At 46.9% G+C, this 19,277-nt stretch overlaps 1 long non-coding RNA gene across 2 annotated transcripts in view; it reads right to left on the bottom strand.

The window, feature by feature from the left end:
* LOC140219303 (uncharacterized) overlaps nt 1–13,466 on the bottom strand; it is a 46,824-nt gene extending 33,358 nt beyond the window's left edge. Inside the window, exon 1 of one of the 2 annotated variants that reach the window (XR_011895481.1) lies at nt 13,265–13,466. This is a non-coding gene — a long non-coding RNA (uncharacterized lncRNA). Of the gene's footprint in view, nt 1–4,418; nt 4,548–13,264 lie in introns of those variants that run through there. The other variant, XR_011895482.1, reaches the window with a different exon arrangement.
* Between the last annotated feature and the right edge of the window lie 5,811 nt (nt 13,467–19,277).

Below are 19,277 nucleotides of genomic sequence, written 5' to 3'. Positions count from 1 at the left end.
AATACGCCCCCGTGTCTATAAGAGCAGATACAGAAACACCGTTGACTTGCACGTCAAGAAGGTTCAGATGATTTCGCAACGTCAGTAGAGGATTTCGCGGCGTAGGGAGCAATGCAGCGTCATCTCGAGGCGCTGCATCGTCTAGTTTTCCAGCTGGGAACGGCGTCCAAAGGGAGTCGGTGAAAAGGAGCGACGGGGCTGGGGAGAGTGACATTTTCGTCGTTGGGTCGAAGGTGAACGAGAATAGGGGTGGTTCGGTGCCGGAGAATCAGTGGCGGCATTATCGGAGCGTGCGGCATAGGGATGTGAAGGGCCACCTGAGGGGCGAGAGTAGGCAGTATAAGTAGACCGGGTTGGGGAATTCCAGTGACTGCGACAGTGATGAGAAATGAGCCCGATTTGACGGCAGTGAAAACAAATGGGCTTGTCATCAGCAGTGCGCCATTCAGATGGGTTGCGCAAACGTGGTGGGTATGAAGACGTGGGACGGGGCGGAATCGAAGAAGCCGGGTGGGTATCAGCCCGATGGGCCGAGCAGATGATGTGCAGACCCATGTTTTCGAACTCCTGGCCGACCACTGCCTGGATCAGGGAAACCGTGACTGCAGGTGCGCTGGTTGGGCTGGATTCGGAGGCAGCCGGATCGGCGGCGTCGATCTCACGCCGGATGATCCTGGTAACATCGCCAGTGTCGTTAGGACGAAGAGCGTCGGTACAGGAAGATGTCGCTGGGGTGTTGGGCAGACGGGCAAACTGCTGGTCGATACGTCGGCTTTTAGCGAGCTCCAGGTGGCGGCACTATTTTATAACTGCATCCACCATCGCCACGTAGTTGAGAATGAGCAAGTTGAAGGCGTCATCGGCAATGCCTTTGCGGATGTGGGAAACCTTGTCTGACTCAGTCATGTGTGCGTCAACTTTGCGGCACAGAGCCAAGACGTCCTGAATGTACGTGACATAGGGCTCTGTTGACGTCTGCGCGTGGCTGGATAGCGCCTTCTGCGCGGCAAGTTGGTGACCGTAGGGGTTGCCGAACAAGCCTTGGAGCTTTTGCTTAAACGAATCCCAGCTGGTGAGCTCATCTTCGTGCGCCCTAAACCAAACTGGAGTTGTGCCACCGAGGTAAAAGACTACGTTGGCGAGCATGATAGTAGGGTCCCTCTGGTTATTGCGGCTGACGTGTTCGTACAGGCTGATCCAGTCCTCGACGTCTTCCCCATCTTTGCCCGAGAATACGCCAGGATCACGAGGGGCGGGGAGAGTGATGTAGGTCGTCGAAGTGGCAGTAGGTGTCGGAGGCGGCTGAGCTGAGTGGTCGTCGCCGGGAGCCATGAAGGAAGGCTCGACGTACCGTCCACTGCGAAGCTCCGTGATGAGGTACAGGGAACGTCCACCTCCACCCGATATGTTACGTAGGAAGACGCAGACGAAAAGCTATATACAAGTATATTTACAAGGGAATACGCCCAACTTGGCCAAGAGGCAACAGCCCACGCTAGCCTCCATTCGTCGTCGTCGTCGTCTTCACACTGCTCGTCTCTTTGTCATTGGAAATACTGTTCCGTAGCAATGTGTAATCATGAAATGGCTGTAACGCAAGTTGATGGCAGAGGTGGCATATTCGTAGCGCCATGTTCTCGTTTTGGGCGCTGCGTTTGTGCTACATGGAACATGTAGTTTTTGAGTTATGTTGCCTTTACATCTTTCCTGCTTCTACGATAGAGACAGATTTGTAATCTGCATTGAAAATCCTCTATGTCACTGCGAAATACCTTTAGTGGCGTCAGGTGTTCTTGATGTTCACCAGTTCAAATATAGCAAGCTCGTCCGGAGTAGCACAATTAGGGTGCAGTGTTTTCTACAAAGTACATTTATCTACCGATTTTCAATAATTCAATGAATATGCAGAATGACTGCGCCTTTTATTTTTCAGACTCCCGTGTCGTGTGGAATGGCGGCTAATAATATTTAATTATGAACATTGATAGCTGGATCATAATATGGTTCGCCATGTTCCCCATAAAATATCTTGGGGAGCTGTTCGATTTCAGGTCGTTCGATGGGCTACAGCTCCCATGTTATGTCTCTGGCTATGGAGCGTGTGTTGGTGGCCCAGTTTACAAGCGATGTAATGATAGAACGTTTGTGAGCAGACGCCTGCATTGGCTCGACTTTCGGGTCCCTCCTGAAATGCGCCGCTATAGCATTGAACAGAGAAATATTTCTGCCGACTTCAACCTTGCATTTTATGGAAGGCTACACACTATTAGTCATGCAAGAAGGCGGTGAACGGCGCCCTTCATCCGAATGCCGTCGCAATAGTCCACGTACCTAAGGAACACATTAGGCCGGTGTCGTACGAAGCGCAGTATCTGAAGTTCTTATGCCAGGTCTACTACAGATACATAGGCGGAAGCATCAATTGTAATTTGTTGTGTGATTGTAGAACATACGGTGGTCCATGAAATATACATTCTTCAGCCATAAGCCTAGTAGATCACAGAACTACAGCAACTGGAACTGTGAGTATTATTGTAACGCCGAGTCGTTGGTTGACTAGGGCTAGCAACGTGTGACTAAGGGCCACACCGGTAACTAAAGAACCGACATCGAAAGGCGCCATGTATGTCATCGTCTTTTAGGCAGGTGTCATTGACGTTTCCTGTAAAACCTCGTGCTTCTCGCCAGTGCCTCATGGTTTTTCGGCATGACGCTGGGCAGGTAGCGTGACAGACTGAGATGAGGTGAATCTTGCAGTGCAAGAGCGGGCGTACCAGTCTTCTACTGTTATAGATCTGAGCAAACACTTGCAGATGGCTGGCGCTTTGCAATCTCTACAAGGAACCTGTACAGATCCGGAAACCTAGGTATGTTGATTTAATAGCGAAGCTGTAAATGGCTAGCTAATTCGTCCGTTCGTCCTTCCGTCTGTAGGTCGCCTGTACGCCGAAAGCTCCTCCAGCGCAATGCCAAACGCATGAGCGAAAGAAAACAGATAAAGAGAGGCGTGCCATTCGCCAACAAAACCTAGATAGAACAATTCCTGTTTACTCCGATCCATGACGTCACACTACCCGGCCCCAAATTTCCTTTGACAAGGCTGGCGTGATGAAAGCAGTCTCTTCAATTTAACTGTTTCCGGTTCGGCAGCCCCCCCCTTCGACACTGCGGCAGTCGGAACCGGCAAAATGACGTCATAGATCGGAGTGAAAAGCTCTTGGGTTACCTAGGTGGTGTTAGGTTAGCTGCTACAGTAGTGCCGTCCTTACTCTCCGTCGCAGCTGATCGCGCGTTCAGCAGGATCTCTCCGGCTTCCAATTGTGTAGGCCACGCGTCATACTTACTCGTGAGGAGCAGGTGGCTTTCGATCAGCAATGCCGCGAGCAGAACCGGGAGCTAGCTCGTCTAAGCCATGCCGATGCTGCAGCCCGGGCACAAGAGCAGGCTCGTGCACCGAGCGCAAGCAGCAACGGCGTATTGCACATCCGGCCGCCTACCAAGCCGTCGTTTAATGAACCGTAGGGACAAAGTGATAAACACCGAGGCAGAACGTTTCAGCTTCGCTGGGTAACTATATGTATGGAGTGCTTGAGCGACGATTTTTTCATGTTTGTTAGTGAAATGTAATGTTGGTTCTGCAGCCTGGCCAAAGCGAAGTTCCTTCGAATACATTATTAAGATGTAAATAAAAATGTGCAGTTGCATTAACAGCTATATGACAGTCCAATACGTTTTGGGGGTTAGGTCCACTTTATTGCCACCACACTGAATAATGTGGTGATGATTTTGTAGCACCAGCGACGTCGACGCGTTCGCCATAGGAAGGAAGAGGAGCTGAGGCGATGCCACGAGCGCGGCAGGAACTGAATTGGCTGGGAACCGCAGAAATAAAAGATCAATTGAGTTTGAGGTCCGTTTATGGAATAACGTCTCGTTGTCTCTCTCATGTGCTCTTGAATAGGTGACCTCGGACTGCTGGATCAACACGATACTTGTGCCTGGTAATAACGTGCGAAAGAAAAAAGAAGTGGAGACATGTCGAATGCGGACAACGAACGCCATCAAGAATCGACTAACCCGGAAGCTGCTGAGCCACTTGAACCACTGCGGTTGTCTGGAACGTCATCCGTCTGCCAGAATTTTGCAAGCGGAACCCACTAGCGTGGTTCATCCAAGTAGAAGCCCGTTTCGAACTCTCGTGGATTATGTTACTGACCCGCAAGTACCTCCTTGTGGTCCACGCGTTTCTAGCGGCCCTCATCGACAAGATTGTCGACCTTCTTCTTTCGTTCGCGCACACCCTCCCAGCACCACCTTATGATGCAGTCAAGGCCGCTATACGGGATTGTAACTGTTGCGGCGAAATGCTTACGAATACAACAGCTGCTATCATTCGAACTATTGGGAAATCAACGTACAAGCCAGTTGCTGCGCCGAATGCTTCGCCTTTTCGGCCCACGCGCATCCACCATGGACAACGCCCTCGAATGTGAGCTATTTCTTCAGCGCCCCCTCAAGTCCACATTGTCCTGGCCACTGCTTCAAACCAGGATTTGTCAGCGCTGTCTGCAGTGGGCGACAAATAAATAAACGAAATAAATAACCAGCTATACTTAAGGCAAAATTATGATTTTACATTTTAGCGGCAAAAACAATATCGTGTACACGTAGCAAATTTCGTCAACACATGAGTTTAAAATACACAGTCAGGGAGCGCATTCACTTCTGTAATGCCACTAGGAATGCAGTTGTATTTAAGACAGTCATTCCTTTTTCATATAGTATATATGGAAGTGGCTAGGGTGATGTCTGGATGTTTAATTGGTTAAGATATTGAAATACTAGTGTTTGTCGACAAGCAAGTGCCCACGAAATAGGATGTAAAAATTTTTGTGTTGCATGCCTCAAATGTTTTATCTTTGACCACTGAGGAAACATTTTGATTGTGCAATTTAATTTGGGTGTGTAGTAGAAAATTCCATATCAGTTAGTGACAGTTTAGGCTGACTTCTGTTGCATGTTCCCAAATTTTTGCATGAACGAGCCTAGTGTTAAGCAAACTGAAATGCAGGCCATTGCGAACGCACCTGAGAGACCCTACACGACAGCGAGATACTGCTGTACAATTGGGCGGCCGGGATGCATTCCAAGATACTGCTATAATTTCTCTGCAGTCTCTACTATTTGCTCAATTACACACACATGAACTTTCGTTCTAACCAACGGGCCTTCCCGGCATAATTTTTTTTGGCGAAAAGAGGATAAAAGGCAATGAGCATGGTCACTTTCTAGCCCGCTTCGACCTACTAAGAGCACAACTCCGTTAGCCTGAAGTTTATCACCCACATCCTTTTGGAGCTGCGTACCGAAAGCAAACACACGCTCAACTAAAAGAGGCCCACGAATCCCACGCGATCCTACCGACTCTCTGATATCTCTTTCTATGCACAGATGCAATTCTCATCGAACAATTACAAACCCTAACTCTTAATCATTACGGAATCTGTCAGCATATTAAACCTCTGCCTGGCCGCCCTATCTGTCCGATCGGGGGGAGTGTATTGTGGTGCGCTGTTACGAAGCTTACAATGACTGCGGGCAGCATCCGATACCGCTGCACTCGTAGTTTGAATGCTCACGTGCACTCTTCTCACGCCACAGAATCACACACACGAACAGCGGCCTGTCGATTCTTTACACCCAGGCGACCTCGCTCGCACTGCCCAAAAAGTTTCATCTGACTGTGCGGATCCTCCTGCGGCACTTGAAAAGGAGGGTACTAGCGAAAGACAAAGGAAGCGCACACAAGGAAAAGGCGTTAGACACGGACGAACGCTGGACTTTCAACTGTACTTTATTGCAATTTACAATGCCGCGCATAACCTCCGGCGCATGCGCATCTTCAGCTCCTCCCAAGATATGTGCATAGATCTCTGCCCAAGCCAAGAAGAACGCTGTGAGATTGCTAGAAAAGTGCAACCAAGAGCAAGTGCAACTAGACTTGCCCACTGCTAAGGCAGTGGGCAAGTGTAGTAACGACCGGCTTCAAGTCATCTTCATGGCGAAGACCCATAAGGTGGAATGTCCACTCAGAGCTATTGTGTCAGGAAGTGGATCATGACCAAAAAAATGCGAGCAGCTTCCTTCAGCGTTATTTGAACGTCTTAAAGCCGGCGGACCCGTTCACCCTCCGAAGTTCAGCGAAATTGGTGGAAGTATTAAAGGACGACCTACATCGAGCAACCAAAACATTTTCCTTAGACATAGAGGACCTTTATTACTCAAAACACCACGATGAAGTGTTTGTGGCGGTGCGTGAAGCGATTTAACCTAGTGGGGAGGTTTGTTTTCAAAACCTAGTAGGCATGCTCATTGGAGCAATTCTTGAATTGCTGTGCTGTTATTTAGAATCTACCCTGGTCGAGTTTAAGGGTCGCGTATTTTTACGAAAGAAAGGGATTTGAAAGGGAAAAGGCAACGGGTGTGAGAACATTGTTCAGACGTCGTTGCAATTGAGCAATTATCCCGCATGAGTGCGCGCCAGTCTCATTGAGTGATGGGACACTAACGCCATCAACTAAACACCCGTCTAGTTCTGTTTCGGTGGCAAAGTGATCAGAGTTTTGCGGTCGAGTGATCAAGGCAGCCTCACAATACGGGAGCTGCATCGCTTAGGTTTCCGATGAACCAGGTCAGGGCTGCGGCGATAGGAACGATGTGCGATGAGGTGGCGAACGGGACTGGTAATGTCGGAATGACTACGAGGGGCTGTTCAAGCTATACGAGTGTCATTGTTTCGCTGTTATGGTATCAATGGAAGCTAGTAACGATACTAGCTCTGTTCGGAGCAATGACTGGTGAATGGCGGTCGCAGAGGGCAGGAGAATCAAGGGAGCCTCACAAAACGGGAGCTGCATCACTTAGGTTTCCGATGAACCAGGTCAGGGCTCCATTGGGGACGGAGATAGACGAGCCTGCGGCGATAGGAACGATGGTCGATGAGGTGGCGAACGGGACTGGTAACGTCGGAATGACGACGAGGGACTGTTCAAGCTATACGAGTGTCATTGTTTGGCTGTTATGGTACCAATGGAAGCTAGTAACGATACTAGCTCTGTTCGGAGCAATGACTGGTGAATGGCGGTCGCAGAGGGCAGGAGACAGTACATTTCTTAAAATGGCGAGCAACGTGACCGATACGCCGGCAAACAAAATGGACTGGCCGATCGTCTACGGTTCGCCACTCAGCTGGATTTCGATAGCGCGCAGTATATAGCGGACCAGTCGATGGATCTGGAGCATCAGACAGCTGTTAAATGGTAGCGGACCATGATCTCCAAAATTAGCGAGTTCATACTGCCTGTACAAATGGCGCTGTAGGCAAGTTGTTCGGCTCATTGCTGTGGAAAAAAAAGGAATGTAGGAGCCACGGATTCAAGTTCACGCCGAACTATCCGTGTCAGGTAAGGTGATTATTATGGTTGCTGCCCACTCTAGCCTGTCGTCACTAGAGGATGTCACAGTTGTGTTCGGCAGACGTGCGAACCGCGTTGCAATGCGGCGGTTGTTGGCCTGCTGACAGCGTTGACACTCTTTGATGATTTCATTTATTGTTTCACAATTTTAGCACATGAGAAGTCTGAAGGAATCACCTGCGATCCCCTTCAGTACATGTGCAACGTTGTGTGATTCAGCCATTCCGCTGTCCGCTTTACAGCACAAGGCCAGCACGTCCTGAGTGTAAGAGACGCATGATCCTGTAGACGTATAATCATGGGTCGCTAATTCTTTCTTAGCGGTGCTCCTACACTTGAAGGGACCTCCGAACAAGACCCTCAGCTTCTGATTGCACGTGCCCCAGTCGTTAAACTCTTCCTCGTCGTTGTCATACCACACCTTCGCCGTGCCTTGTTGGTAAAAGACGTAGTTAGCCTAATTAATCGTCCGATCCCATTTGTTCTGGGCAATTATCCCCTGATACTTGGCGATACAGTCTTCTACGTCGAGCTGGTCCGCAGCTGGTCGAGCTGCGGCTGAGCCAGCAGAACCGTCGCGGAGGTATTCGTTGATGTGCGCCACGCCATGTCGGGTCCTGTTTCGTCCGTCATGTTGTCCAGCCCCAAGTAGCGACCACTGCGGAGCTCCATTGTGTTTCTGATAGGTACTCCGCACACCTATATAATGTGTCACGTTACAGAAGTCCCAAATACAGATGTAAATATTGTCTCTCTCGTAAATATTGTAAAACAATATTTACGAGAGAGACAACAATGCACAATACCGATGGCTAGCGAGACTGATTCAACCTCTACATGTCAAATCGTCGTCTTTTGACGGGCGCTACTCTTGGTTGCGCCGTTACAATATGAATCGTATTTACAGGGGGTCAACAAGATTCGGAAAAAAATAATACTCGCTAACATGCCGCTAAATGAGAAAAAATATTCCACGTGCAAGCATGCTCTGTGATTTCGCTTTTGTATTCATTATCAGAGTGGCAGAATAAGCTAGATATGCGCACGACGTACGTGCACACAGGAGATAATTTATTTTCTCGTAGCCTTATTCGAATACCAATTGTTTCAAATAATTATCGCTTTTACACCAGTTACAATTGTTTTCTATCCGAGCGCGGTATGTGGTCGTGAACTGTCTAACACGCAAGCACACAAGGCGAAGTTAACCTAAGTGGTTGCCTGAAGGCAGCTGTAGGCTATTACATGCCGAATCCCTGCGCCATGTTATCAGGCAATAAGCGAAAAAATGTTTTTGTAAGAAAATGCTTCTTTGTAAATTAAAGAAAAATTGAGTTGACTCTGCGAAATTGAATTTATTTATCAGATTCTCAATCACTGTAGCCGATAGACATTATAACCTCTAGCCTACCGCTTGCAGCTACGGCGCATGCTGTGCCTGTGGTTGGACAACGAAGGCCTGGAGACCATGACGATAACATCTATCGATCCCTCTTCGTGATGCAAACCCACACAAGTAACAGAGCGCCAAGTCGTTCGACATATGTGCATATGAGAAGTAACAGGTGCGTTTACAGTTCTATCGGGATTAGGACCTAGTACTTTCGGCATACGGGGTGGATACTCCACCACTAGTTCATCGCTGGGGTAAAAAAATATTCCCCGACTGCCTTAAGCAAAATTTGAACACCACTGTATACGTGTTTTGATTTCACAAGATAATGGCTGGCATGTACAATCTGTGTCGTGCGGAACGTTGCAAACAGAGCGAAGTGAGGGACCACTGCCTCGCTAATTCTGGTAATCTTGACTTGTGAGCGGGATGCCACAGCAGCCGCGGCATGCCTGCGTGCGCAAAACTTTATTGATAACAAAAGTGAAAAGGCCATTAAGCGGCCAGGAGCCCATAGGCCCTGGCGGCCTCCTCAGCCCGCTGGAGGCCCCCATTTTCTTGGTCTGGGTCCGAGCTGAGCAGAGCAACCATCCAATCCTTCGTATTTAATATTGCGAGCCGTCGGGGCTAGGGTGTGGCCGGGCAGGCCCATATTATATGAATAATGTCCGCTTGCGTGTCATGGCACCAGGGGCAGACTTAAGAGTATTCCCCAGGATAAATTCTGGAATGTAGCTTTAATTTAGGGTAGGTGCCCATTTGCAATCTCCGCCACGTGACTTCTTATCACTTACTTAGCAATATGTAGCCTGCAGGGCATAGCTTCCTACTCAGGCGATAGTGGGTGGTGATTTCCTGGAAAGAAACCATGCGATCCCACACCGATGCCAGGTCATCGTGGCCAAAAGCGCTGTCGGTAAAATCTCGCGCGATGAAGTGGACCACTCCCGGGCGATGAGGAATGCGCAGGTGCCCAGGTAATCATGATGGGGCGCCGATTTGAGTTTCGTTTCAGGATCTTATAAGCCTACGGGGAGATATGCCCCTTAGATAAATTGCGAAGAGCTGGCTTCAGTCGCTGATAATCTTGCAGTTGGAAGAGGCCATTGGCCAGGCAGATGGCTGCCTCCTCCGCACACTCAATGCAGTGGATATTAATCATGCCTCTGGATGTGACACTACCTCTGTAGTCTACCACGGCCATGGCATGGATGCTACGGGCTTTATGTGGCGATGCGTCTACATTGACTACATCGGCGATATTGCAATGTTGCTTGTGGAGTGCTTGAGCCCTGGCTAGCCGGTGCTCCTCATGGTGAGTGGGGTGCATATTTCTCGGCAAGGAGAGTACACGGATGTATTTTCAGTGTAGAGGGTCTATACTGATTTTGGGGGACATCAATGTCTCATACTGTATTCTAGCTTTTTGCAGGACGGTTCTACCTGGAGATGATCGAGGTAGATGCTCATATTGGTTTATCAAGTGAGCCTCGACGAGCTTGTCGAGGGTGAGAACGCAAGGCAGTTTCTCAGTTGATGTATATACAGGAAGGCCAAGGGCAGCCTTGTACGCTTTCCGTATAATACATTCTACCTTGTTCTTTTCCATATGTCGTAGGCTAAGATAAGGCGTTGTGTACCATATACGCCTTACCATAAAGGTCTGCACCAGTCTAATAAGCTCAGCCGCCGTCAGCCCTGAATAGGTATTAGTAATTATGTGCCATAAACTAAATGTTTTCTTTACCTGTGTGTCGAGTTTGTTCATGGTCTCAGTATTTTATCCGTCGTCCTGACTTAAGTAGTCGAGAATCCTGACGGTTTTAAATTGTGCGATTGATTGCGCCACCACCAATATTCTGATCTATGGGGGCGAGCACTGCGCCTTCCCTTCCCCTGGATGGGACGGCGTAACAGGAGAAGCTTGGACTTTTGCGGGGAACATGTAAATCCGCACATTTGCACGTAAACCTGCGCCCAAACGAATGGCTGCTTCTTGCAAGGTTTCTTCTACTTGGGCGTCATTCCCTCTGTTAACCAAAAAGGCATTGTCGTCTGTGTAGCGAATGTAGTGAAGATTTTGGATACGGCCGAGGATCTCGGGAAGCAGGGACATGGCGACATTGAACAGGAAAAGGCAGAAAACCAATCCTTGAGGTGTGCCGCTACTTCCTAGTCTGATGGTGTTGCATCTAAGGTGGCCTTCATGGAGCTCTGCTGTTCTATTGATGAGAAAGCCACGGATGTACCTGTAAGCCTTCTCTCCCATACATAAGTTTTGAAGCTGAATGAGAAGTTGGCGTGTTTTACTCGGTCAAATGCTAGTATAAGGTCGAGGTCAACAATTGCCTTGGTTACGCCCCCGGTGTTAGTGTTCAAAATTTGATGCTGGATTTGCAGCATCATATCGTGGGTGGATAGTCCCTGTAGAAATCCAATCATGTTGGAGGGAAGAGATTGTTGACTTCGATGTATTTCTGCATTTTATTTAGGATAACGCGTTCCATTACCTTCTCTGTACATGATGTAAGAGAGATGGGTCTCGAGTTATCGAAATCTAATTTTTGGCCTGGCTGGGAACAAATGTAATTTTGGCGTGCCAAGTTTCAAGTACTTGACTGTTGTGCCATATAGTGTTCAGGCAAGCAGTAAAGGAACTGACGGACCTGTCGTTTTAATTTCGGATTCTTGTTTGTTAAATTGTCTGGTCCGGGGGCTGATCTGGTACTGAGGTGCTGTCAGGATGCGCGGACATCTGCCTCCAGTATAGGGACATCTAAGTCATTGTTCGCGTTTCCATTGTAGTCCGGTTGAGAGATAAATGGTGTGTAATAAACTTACATCGCCTCTAATTCTGTAAGGTGGTCAGAGTCAGTGCCTGGGTATTGGTGGGCTATTTCAGTGAGATTTGCGCTTTGTGCAGATTTACTTTTGGTGGGGCCCATGAGGTGACTCAGTAGGTGCAGGTGTTCGCCATGCCAAATTTTCCTTGCATATCATTACATAGCTGTTCCCACTGCTTCCTGGAAAGCTTCTGTGCATGGGCCCCCATCTTCCTGTCGATAAGCGCTACTTTTCGAAGTTTCCGATGTAATGTTTGCGTTTTCCAGCGTTTTAAAATGCTGTTGCAGGCTTCCCACAGGTGAAAGAGCAGGCTATCTTGTGCAGGACTGCCTCCTCTGGTGTAACGCAGGTGACAGTTCCTGCACCCTCTAGTAGCGCTTGTGCCCAAGCTCTGTTGTCTGTGATCGTGTCCGGCGCTCTTTGCTCTCGTAGGCTGTGAAAACAGTACCACTCGACTTGCGCGTTCTGTCTGCCCTTTCAGCGTTGGGGGCCTGTATGGACTATAGTACTTAGGATGCGCTGACTGCTACCTAGAGTCTCACCGGTATTCGTCCATTGCGAATTTTGCACATTGCAGACGAAGGTGAGTTGCGACGAACCTCTGCTCATGCAGCGCTTTGTTTCCATATAGACGACGCGTGCCACTCTGGCGGCATCTTGTAGTCATCGTAGCCACAAAGCCAATTGTGCGCTGCACTACGGTTTTATTCTCATGCTTTCACCACGCCCTCCTCCTCTTCTTTCCTCCTCGCCCTCTGTTCCTTATCGGCGTCTTGAATCCGTGCTCCACCTTCGCTCTTTTATCCTTTTGCTGCTCTCGTTCGCTCAGTTAGGAGGACGGCGAGGCTGCGCTCTAAAAGGAGTCTGGCGACCGCATGCCACAAACCTCCCAATACGTGGGTGTCCTTCCATGCGTCTCGAACCAGCGTAGTTGCCTAGAACCAGGCCGTGGTGCGCTTGTACCTATATTACCGTCAAGTCGCAACCGTAAGCACTCGCGTCGTTCCCACAGAATTGATGGATGCTTGACTAAATCAGTAACGCTGTGTAGGGTACAAGCAACGCCAAGAGAGCCTCGCAAATCTCTATATGACCACTTTTCAGATGAGAACTGGTAGAACACATTCGAGCGGAAAAGACCGGTACATATATACCTATTAGAAAAAGCTTTTGGATTTTCTGTGACACCGAGATTCGAGCGCAGTACTTTCCGCATACAAGGCGGACGCTCTGCCATTTAACCACTTTGCTCTAAAAAAATGGAGACTGGTGGTCCCATGCTCCCAACTTTCCCATAGATTAATGTCCTTACGAGCGGCTAGAACTCGCGTCTGGAACTTAGGTACGCTTTTGTCCATCCCCTCATTAGAGAAGTGTAAACAGACATTAACCACAAATAGCTGTGGTTCACTTATTGCATGGCCGTTATCATCAAAGCCTCTCACCTGTTGCATATAATACTTCAAGAAGTATCTTATCAAGCTAACTCAGGTGGCTTATTTCTACAAGATATGAAAAATTGAAATAGTGAATCAAATAAAGCTCAACTTGCCTTAGTGATGTCAGGAGTGGTTTGGTTTAGGAAATCGAAGTGGATTTCACATTTCAAGTATGTCATCAGGGCAGCACAAATAAGTGTTGCTAGGAGTTGCTTAGGTGGCGTCATTTAGCTGTGGGAAAAGTAAAGATCCAACACTGCACACCTACTTCAATCGAAGTTGCCGCAGATCAAAGCGATTGTGTTCTATGCATGAACAAGACTTTATACCCCTTTTAAAGGAGTTGATACAGGTGGGCAGAACAACAATGCCTTGTTTGAATTTCTCGTCCTGATGTACTAGCCAAAGATAATCATGCCAAAACACAGCCCTCCAAAGCATAACAGAATGTTCAGTGTTATATATATATCTTTTTTTCTTCATACAAAGAAAAATCTTTAGCTTGACAGCTCCTAGTATTTACATTGAAATAGAAGAAATATTCTTTACTTCTGTTTTTCTCCGAGAACTTGATAAAACATGCCTGCACGATATCCTACCCAATTTATTATTACAAATTTCTTTGAAAGGCTGATCATCAGTGGTAATTTTTTATGCTCTTGATCTTTATTTGCTATCCCAGTGTGGTACCGCTACCTAATAATGAAAAAAGTGAAAGCCTTGTAGCCTGCTTTCGTCACACAGATCGATTAGTTTTAGTCAAAGTGTTATAGAGCAATATTCTTACACCGTGTAGGACCACTCAGGTGGCAAAGCTCCAGTGACGAATCTAAAATGGCAGAAACGTTATCGGCGATTGATCCTGTAAGTTCTTTTGACTGGCATCACACATTGCGGAAAAAAACTCATTGCAAACGGCTGTCCCACCAAGAACAACAATTTAAAATGCAATGTGCCATTTACTGGCACGCAGAAACGTGCAATTCGCCTTCAGGATCTAGGCATGGTATAACAAACTGCTTGTTCGCCTGCATGGCTATACGTGTAACTGCTTCTTTCATGCTTCTTTTATGGTGTCCTCGTACCACTGTTCACGAATACACGGGAACCAAAGGGTTCCTGACTGTGCCGATAAGCTTAGCTTCTTTCCTTTTTTCTTCGACAATAGGCATCACAAAATTGGCAGGAAGATAAAGTACCCTGTCTAAACAGTGGCTACCGCTAATAATATTTTCAGATAGTTCACCTTGTGTTAGTTTTTCTGATGAACTTACTCGTCCTCGAAAAAAGAATCTTACGTTTTCACAAGGTCTGCGGCGTTTTATATGGCGCTCGAGGGGAGCGCTCCATCACGTACAAAAATGGCGGGGAACGCGAGCACTTGATTAGCATAATAGAAACCAAATATTTTGTTTGAGTTTCATGTAAAAGCACGGCTGTTAGAGATTTTAGACGTTTTTGAGCAATACAGAGGCTAAATACATCACAGTAGCAAAGAAAATAGTGTAATAACGATAACATTGTGCGGGAAAGTGGTTCTGGCTCGCAATTATTAGCGCCTAGCTATCTAATGCCACTGCAGTTTAGTATTAAAGGAGACGAGTGTCCTCATCAAAACAGAGAATTGCGAAAGTGGGGCGATTACCTTCGTTTCGTATTATTGTAAGCAGGAGCTTAAAGAAGATAGTGTCATAGCAGGAAGCGTAGCCTGGGCCCCTCACTCAACCTCCCCCTTTCTTTGCATACGGAAACGACTGCTACGCACCGTTACACAGGCAAAAAACAATGGGTGTACAAGCATTCCCGCCTTCCTTTACTACATACACAAGCTCACAGTTTTTCAGGGGACTTGCTGCTGTGCCCCGTGACGTACGCTCTAATGCTATCAAAACCCTGCTGGCTCTGTTGCGAATGAGGCAGGCATGCATCTGTGAGATTCAGTTGAGTATTTGCATTTTCCTTTGATGGAGGGAGGTACTTCCATTTGACAACTAGACTGTGCTTTCTTGGAGACATTAGGAAAATACGCGGGACTGAGAGCCCACAGAAATAATATGGTGCCGGCAGAAGAATTGAATTTACAATTGGAACGAGTGAACTCAAGGTGTTAATAGGGTACATACTGTTTGGGAAGTAGAAATCGAACAAAGCAATTGGCTGGACATCAGAGGTTGGGGTCGGATGTCACCTGGTCTGCATTTTTCACCACTCTGCCCCTTTTAAAGTCCGGCCGTTCCTGTGCTTCTCTTTTCTTTCTATTCCATTTGTGGTGTCATGTGTCCTTTCCATGGTATAAGTGTACCCGGCGTATACCAGAAATATGATTAGAAGGGACAATGTCACTCAATGAAAGGTCTAGGCCACCTAGCTCTAGCAACTGCAGGGAGATAGCCTTCCCTGTAAGTTAGTAAAGAACAGAAGGCGAAGTTGGACGCAAACAGTACGCAAACAGTACGCAGTGTACTGAAATTATTCCTCGTGAAATGTTTCTGAAACTACTACCTTGAACGAAGAATAAGATGTTTCACTTCTGTTGATGCTAGCTAATACGTGTTGACGCCGACTAGCTTTTCTTTTTGAGCACCAGGATGCTAGCAAGGCTGGTCAATCTTTGCTGCATGTGGACCAGATCAGCATCTCCTTTCGGGACATAAATATTGTCCACACTCCTCGGTGCTCGTTCGCAACAGTCAGAAAAGATCAACTTCTTGTTTACGACAGAGCATCCACCCCCCTTAATTGACAACAATGCTTCACCGCATATGAAAGACATTCCTGCTGCGATGAGCACCTATTCTCAGCCTGCCTCCAACCCAGTCAGTACGCGCCTCAGTCGTATGTCTTTTTCCTTCGAACATCAAGCTCGTGTCGGTGCCAGAGCTATAACTCCCCTTGTTACCATGCAACAAGAATGCTTTTGAACTTCTGCTGTTGTAAGTTTCCTCTACTTTTCTTAAGTCGCACGTTATTGACAGCATTCAGCACTCTAACTCTGTATTTACGCTAAAACATGTACCTCTCAAGCACACCTTGCTTCCAAGACCTACTCAGCCCCCCTCGCAAAATAAACGAAGTTAATATTATAAGCAAAAGGGCATCGAAAGCTCCACTTTTATAATTATGGGCACAGTGTACATTGTGCCACGCTGTTTGCAGGCTGCCATGGTTCTGTTCACACAGCGAAAGCGAGATCTTCAAAAGCAAAGGACGGACGCAAATAAAGTTCTGCGATAGTACAGGTTCTAGATAGAACTAGGATACTCTAGAGGTTTGCCAGGTTATGCTAGTTTACGCTCGCTGGGGCCTCGGGTCACATTTGGTCGCAGTATGTGCACAATTGGCCATTGCGCAAAACAGCGTGGTGAAAGAGGCCAATAAAGAGATGCTTTCAAACTACCCTGTCAAATTCATAGCCAGAAGCCACTCTGTCCTAGAAGTTTCAAAACATCCACTTGGGAACAATCCGTTGCCTTATACCATGCCGACCGTGGGCTAAAATGTGTAGAGCCTGGAAGACCTTCCCTTTTATGTGGTTCGTTTTCTTCAAGCATGATGGACGCTAATGTTGTGGTGCCATCCCTACATAAAAATGAAAGCGCTATTACAGGTCGTAGTCGACTCTTTCAGCGTCGGCACAATAAACCACTCTTCTCGACAATATGAAAAAAACACAGTGAATACGTTTCGCAAGCAAACGATTGGATTAGGTAATAGGCATGTTACTGTTAAGGATTTTTTCGTCATTAAGGAAGGCAGGAATCAAGTAAATTCACATCGGAGCATTCGGTCAGCGGAGAGGTGAGTGCAACCCTGTTGTTAGGTAATCACGGTAAATTGCCACGTAGTCAGGGATCGCGAGTTAAGCTAACGTACCACGCATCACGCAAAGCTAGAATTATCTACCGTGGAGGCCCGTAAAACGATTAAATTCGTCAGGTCTGGCATGACTCGGCCCAGAACGACTTGTAGCGTTTGTAGTGCTTTTCATTGTACGCCATCAACGAAATTTCCAAATCCTTTTGACTCATCTGGGTACACGCTTGCAGGGCCAAACCACGCAAGTTCGCACGCGTGTGATAATATCGCTGGATCTAGTCGGTCAAAAATTTTGTCCCTGAACAAAGCTTCCCTTCAGAAGTTAGGTGACCATGGCTGTTTGCCATTACGGAACGTGTCCGCCTCCAAAATTCTCCGCCCGTGTCACATGCTAAACTAGATTCGGGGTTATACGCTGCCTAAACCACCATGGGAATACAAAGCATACCTTAGTGTGGGATCCGTATTATAATTTCTATGCATGTTTTGCACCCCACCTTCCCCCCTCTTAACAAAGAGTTTCAACCTGTCTAACAAATGCACACAAATGAACGGGTTAATGTGAGTAGCTCATCCTACTCTATAACTTCGCTAATCGCATGTACCATATATCTAAAAGCTCTTTTTGTATGTTAGCGATGATTATACTTCAAAGCTGTCGATTCGGTCATTACACTTCTTTTTGCATTACTTTCCGCCTATGTGATTTTTCATTTTTTTCTTTTTTGCCTTTGCCACTGCGGGCAGTGAGGGGTCCTCAAGAAACAAGAGTTGTTTGTATTGTGATGAATTTCTGGAGCCATCATTGAAACCAGTGTCTCTTGTGTGGGGCAACAGTTACTGAAACCTTTAGTGGTGACCGTTGCAGTCATGGCCGCTTAACGTGATGCTACTAAAAGATTCCGTACGTAGCAAATGGCAGCGTACAGAGCTTACAATAAGCAAGGTTTATAGAAGTGGGGAATATTGCGTGATGTCGCAAAATATTCTATTTTACAGTGCGTATCATAAGAACTTGCATTATTTCTACGTGCGGATTGTGCTGACGTCAAGCTATTGTGTGATTCCATCGCCCCATAATTATGTTTTTTTCGCAAAGCGTCACTTTCCAAATTTAGCACAATGCCATATTTCTGTGACTTTGGAAAATAGTTCGTCTCGTTATTTGCTTAATACAAGTTCTGTAATCAAATGGAATTCGCAACGTGTGTAGAAATTGCTTCAGTCTATTCCAGAATAATTGTCTAGAAACTACCTATTCGTTTTGATTCCAACAGAACGCAATATTCATTCAATCGACTTAGGAAGCCGTTATTCGCAAGATACTGCAAGATAAAAGCACTGAATTGCTGATAGTGCATATAGAATTGATTATGGCACCGAATAGGACGGATGATAGAAGACAGAAAAGCAGAGACTTAAAATTTCAAAGGTGCGTAGAGAAATATTCATGGGCACATTTCCGCCAAGCGCAAGAATACGCTGGCATGCATTTGACAATGGAAAGATTCCAAAAATAAAATAAGTTTAGTGGTTTTACTTGTAAAAATCCCCATTTTATTAGGAGCCATTTCGTGGGAAACTGTCCTAGATAATGTTAAAGCCCGAAACCAAGGATCTGCAAAAACATTATATGCTGCACTAGTTACGTATGAGATATAATTTTGAGCTTCAGCATGCAAGGGTATGCTAGCCCACCATTCCTATATATGGCTGCTCCATCCACAATCAGGTGTGTTTATTCAATGTCCCAGTACTTCCTTTCTCGTCAAAAGTGTTTAACGCGTTAACATTCTTATGGTACTTCACGCAATTTACGAGCTCTAACTGCATGTCTAAATATCTACGTTTTCCCCCCCACCTTGGTCACTGGGTAGCCCGTGGTCGAATGTGTAGCGCATCGGGTTGCAATGTGCCCCGGGAAGAAGGTTTGAACCCGAACGTCAGAGCAACTTGCATCACTTAGTATGTGGTAATGCGTGTACATTTGCTACCTTTGACAAGAGCTTTGTCATGCCGACATGGGTCTCTGTAGATCTGCTAATCTGCATGTACCACTCCTGAAGGGAACTGTGGACGACGGTGATGTCGGTCAGACCGTCTACAATTCATTCGCAGGGCATGTCGTCCGAGGAGAATTAAGATGAAGCTTTGTCCGCGTGTGGCAGAAGCGTTGAAAAATTGGCTTGGTTCCTTTTGCGTCCTTCACGTGGGTTCCGAGCTGGTTCGAGTGGACTGCCACATAGCTCGCCCGCCTTGCGCGAAGTTGCAGGTAGTACGGTGACAAAGAAGAGCATGCAAGAGCAAGAA

Source organism: Dermacentor andersoni, chromosome 7, assembly GCF_023375885.2.
Source record: "Dermacentor andersoni chromosome 7, qqDerAnde1_hic_scaffold, whole genome shotgun sequence".
Taxonomy (NCBI): Eukaryota; Metazoa; Arthropoda; class Arachnida; order Ixodida; family Ixodidae; genus Dermacentor; species Dermacentor andersoni.
The sequence above is the reverse complement of the archived record's forward strand: the minus strand, read 5'-3'. Positions and strand labels throughout refer to the sequence as shown.